Source organism: Chrysochloris asiatica, unplaced genomic scaffold (genome assembly GCF_000296735.1).
Source record: "Chrysochloris asiatica unplaced genomic scaffold, ChrAsi1.0 scaffold00067, whole genome shotgun sequence".
In the NCBI taxonomy this organism is placed as follows: Eukaryota; Metazoa; Chordata; class Mammalia; order Afrosoricida; family Chrysochloridae; genus Chrysochloris; species Chrysochloris asiatica.
Genome location: NW_006408585.1, coordinates 6,901,415 through 6,906,511, shown reverse-complemented (window position 1 = coordinate 6,906,511; position 5,097 = coordinate 6,901,415). Strand labels below are relative to the sequence as shown.

The 5,097-nt window shown below is 36.2% G+C and overlaps 1 protein-coding gene across 1 annotated transcript in view; it reads right to left on the bottom strand.

The window, feature by feature from the left end:
- LOC102817652 (chromosome unknown open reading frame, human C14orf39) overlaps positions 1–5,097 on the bottom strand; it is a 91,763-nt gene that overhangs the window by 83,624 nt on the left and 3,042 nt on the right. The gene's annotated exons all lie outside the window — the stretch shown is intronic.

The window sequence follows — 5,097 nt, the reverse complement described above, 5'->3', positions numbered from 1 at the left end:
ACTCAAGTGTGGCAACAGTAGTGAGGTTGGCCCGGGATCGGGCAGTGTTTCATTCTGCTGTGCATAGGGTCACTATGAGTCGGTACCGACCCAATGGCACCTAAGAAAAACAACAACAAACCCACCAGCTGCTCCTCGGAAATCCTATACATGGTTGCTATGAGTCGGAAACTACTCAATGGCGCTTAACAGCACCAACAGTCCCAGCTGTTTCTACTACATCTTCTGCTTCCATTAAATTTAACTTGAGAAGCATTGCTGCTCCAAAATATCTCTATGCCCTTATCGTCTCTGAAAAGCACCCCAACAACTCGCACGGGTGATGTTTTTGTCTCTGTATACTTCATAATTTTAACAAGGTTTAGTCTAATGAGAACTGGGAAGCAGAAGGAAGGAGTCATGGAGTCAACAAACAGAAAAGGGAGAACACAAATGCAAATCATTACAATACAGAGAAATTCAATCACTGGGGAAAAATACAATTTTCAAAGACAATAAACAGGACTGATTATTGTTGTTGTTAAGTACCTTCAAGTCAGTTCCTACCCATAGAGACCCTGTATAGGTTTTCCAAGGAATAGCTAGTGTGTTTGAACCACCGACCTTGTGGCTCATATTGACCTTTCAGTCCAGCACGTTAGATAAAAAAGTAAATAAGCAGAAAGAAGTTGGTGGTGGTGGCCATGATGTGGTATCGAGTCAGTTCCAACTAATAGGGATCCTGTATAGGGTTTCCAAGGCTGTAAATCTTTCTCTTGTGGAGTGACTTGGTAGATTCCAACTGCTCTTGCTCTTGAGGTTAGCAGTCCAGTTTTTAATTCACTACGTTACCAGGGCTTCCTAGAAAGATGAGGGGATAGAAATTTTTTAACCAAATATGAAGTAAAAATTAAATAAAAAAAAAAATTAATCAGTTCAGTCTTACATGTTAACAATACCTGTTCTCTTACATTAATTTTACCAGACCTCACAACAATAAAGAAAGTAATCACAAATAAAATCCTAAAAGAGAAGAAAAAGACCAAAGATGGGATTAAAGTTTCATAGTTTTAAAGATCTGAGGGAAAAAATATCTGCTGTTAAAGTAAACATATACACATATTTCTCTGTGTTCATTTTTTTCTAAGTCTACTCTCACTGTCTGTCTATATAATTCCCTGTCACAGCTTTGCAGCTGGTCCCTACTGAGGCTTAAGCAGCCTCCTCTCTGTGTTTCCATTTAAAAATCTTTATTTCAATAGGTGGGCACAGAGCATCTGCACTTCCAAAATTACCACATAACTGATCCAAAATGATTGAAACAAAATTGGTTTCAAAAATTGTCCTTAGGCTGAAAAGAAGATAAAGGCTAACATTTCAGACCTAAAGAAACATTTATCACAATTCTGTGGTCTGTAATAGACTTCTGTGGTCAGTAATAGCAACGTTGACAGCTTGTTAATTACAGAAATGCTAGTGGGCATCACTGTTATTCTTTTGAAAGACTTGACAAAAGAGTTCGGAGCTTTTTTCCATAAACCAAGCCTTACTGAGGTAACACCTCAAATCCAATCTCTTCTTCCCCAGAGGCTGGATTCCCTTCCATTTTGCTGCTAGTATAAATGTGCTGACTCAGAGAAGGGTCATCAAGTAATCTGAGTCCAACAGTTCCCACCCCTCAAAGAAGACAATGAAGGCCCCACAGCCATAGTTGAAAGTCAGGGGCTTGCAAGGGCACACTACCTGACAAGGCTAGAATAGTTTAAATAGTTTAAATCTTTCTGAGATTCTCAGACATCTTGCTCTATGAGAGTCACAGCAGGAAACAGCATTTAGTAGGCACCAATAAATATTTTCATGTGATTCAGGTCCTTTGTCTTTAAATTCAATTAGGATTAAACCATCTTCCTTAGATAGGGTAAACAAAGTAACCAGGTACACAAGTGTAATGGTTTTAGGTGTGAATTTGTGTTTTAAACCTATCTCTGTCACTAAGTGGTTGTATAATATTTCATTTATATTATTTAATCTCTTCATTCTTCATATTTTGACTCATTTGGCAATAACTGCCAATCGTTGTTGTCTGTTCCACCAATTACTCAGAAAATACAAATCTCACCATGACAGAAACCACTTTCCCCATAGATATTTATGGTAGGCTTAAGAATACGCACTTATTCCAAGTATCACTTACAATGAATATTAAGAAGCAACAAAACTGTAGTAGGTTCTTGGGAAAAGATTTTGTTGTGTGGCCTAGGTCTAAGAATCATAAGTGCATTGAATCTTTTTGAAAGCACTTTATTTCCCCAAAAATTGAATTTTGTATACGTATGCTTTGTTGATATTTTGAGATCCTTTGAAGCAGTTTCTCTACTTTGACACTATTAACATTTTGTTGTGTGTACTGGGGAGTGGGGAGAGGGCAGTTATCCTATTCATTTTAAGATGCTTAGCAGCATCTCTGGCCTTCACCATTAAATGTCAGACAAAACTGTCTCCAGATATTTTCAAGTATCTTCTGGGGGTTGCAAAATTGTCCCCAGTCGGGAATCAATGCTTTGAAGGGTAAAATGCCATATGATTAGATTTTAAAATATATGTATAATGCAATTAAAATATATATTTCCTACAAACCAACTGATCAACTGAGAATTTAGAGTAACAATTGGAGTTTAATGACTCTCTAATTTTACAGTATGCGGGATGGAATTATTAATTATTATGCATATAGTAAGAGTTCTGGTGTGGTGCTGCAGGATAAGGCACTGGACAGCAAGATTGCTTTGAATCGTAAGGTCGGCAGTTCAAACACACCAGCTCCTCTTCGGAAACGCTAAACATGGTTGACTTTGAGTCAGAACCAACTCAATGGCACTTAACAATAACAGCGCACATATAACATGTATAATTAATACATGCATGTGATACTCACAATTTAATGTAAATAATGTTTTGCTTATTCCAGAGGATATTAAACAAATTTCTAGTCCTTCATTTTATTAAATTTTAAGATGTCTATGTATATGTCAAAGGAGCTCTGGTAATGTAGTAGTTATGAATCAGGCTGCAAACTGCAAGGCCAGCAGTTAAAAACTACCAGCTGTTCCACAGGAGAAAGATGAGGCTTTCTGCTCCCATAAAGATTTACAGCCTCAGAAACCCTGTACAGGGTCACTATGAGTCAGAACCGACTCCACGGCACATAACAACAACAACATTATATGTCAGAAAAATACTTTGATCTTAAATTTGAAAATAACCTGCTGGTGGTAAAAATAAGTTCCGATAGAGAACTATGAATTAATCATTCATTTTATTTATTCAACTAATGTTTCATTACTAATGATAAAGGATTTATAAGTGACAAGCTGGCTATATTCTTAGGCATTAATAATGCAACAAGAATTCACTGATGCATACATAGATTTAAGCAAGTAAAACTGTGGTGTGGTTAGCTTTGTGCACATGCAGGCTTGCCTAACAAAGCAGAAGAAGATAGATAAATGAACTTCAGACTACAGTTTTCCTGGAGTATAAATTGTAATGCATTCATTGCCTTATATACAAATTCTCTTTCAAATGCCTTGGGGCAACCACAAATTAGAATCAGTCTAACATTTAAAAAATAAAAAAAGCATTATTGCTAATTTATCATTATTTTCAAATAGTACAGTTTCCCACATTTAAACTTATTAAAAGTTCATCCACTTAAAAGCATAAACATTTTGAACCATTTGAAAAATGTCATTTAACAATTAGCTGGTGAATAAATCTGCAAATAATAGCAAACTATCCTAATCTCTTAAAATTAGATTAATATTTTAATTGTAATACTAGTTAATTTTACTGTGCCAGGAAATCTGCCCAGTTTTCAAAAATAATGTCTGTTCTAGGGAGTCCACAATAAAGAAAATTCTCTATTCTTTCTTACAAGGTGTGTACTGGAAAAGGAGAAATGAGTGAAATAGAACAATCTACTTGGGAACTTATTTGATAGTTTATATTTTAAAAATAGGAAACTGAATTCAATCCAGATCTGAAGATCTGGACCATCAAATGCATAAACAAGCATACATCTATATGAACTAGCATCAAAAAGTTTGTGGAAAACTTCCATTATCTTTTAATTTGATTCTTCCACAAACTTTCTGAAGCCCCCTCATATTTACACTGAAACCCAGAATACTAAATTTTAATAAATACTTGAGAGCATGACATTTTAAGACTATAATATTTAAGACTATAAAATATGTTTTAAATTTTTCTAAAATGTTATACATTTTTTAAAAATCAGTTATAAAAAATTTAAAGCCTGCTCTTAAGGTAATACACAGCTATGAAGTGAAGTACAGAAAAGAGAAATCAAAACCTCTTCCCTCAAAAAAAAAAAAAAAAGTCAAAACTGACAAACACCATAGGCTAGGCCCCTCATTGTCTTCTACTCTGTGAGGCTCTGATACCAACAGCACACATGTCTTTATCAAGTAATTCAGACACATTCGATTATTAAATCATCTGACGGTGTGAAATTGTGTGGTAAAGAAAAGATATCTTTCTTATTTTTCTGGCAGGAAAAGCCAAATAAAAAGTAAGATAAAATAAGAGGCAAGAAAGACAAGACAAGACTGCAATAGGAATCCGGAGGTAAAAATGTGCTCCTCTGGTAAATCTTTCTGCAGACTGCAAGCAGTACTCCACGTGCCTGGCGACTGTGGAAGGAAAATGAAAAAGGATAATACTTGGAGCAAGACACTCTGATACGTATAAGAAGTCCCAGACTGAACTTTGAAGATTTCTGTCCTGAAGCAAATAATCTAGGTGCACTCCGCTTCAATCCAGCGCCAAACACTTAAGACAGAATCTGTCAATGGGCATCATCTCCCACATGTTTTCCTCCACATTTCCCTACATAAGGCAAAACAATGAAGGCAGAATTGATGTTCTTGGATTCCCTGCGATAACTGTGCGTTTGTCCACGATCTCAGATTCCAAAATTTTCTTGATGCCGACCAACCGCAGAAAAATTGTAAAGTTGCCTGGACAGGTCAGAGGCAAAGGGCTGCTGCAGCACTTTCAAACCTTCTTGTGTGAGAGGAAGGGGGTGGGGAAGTTACC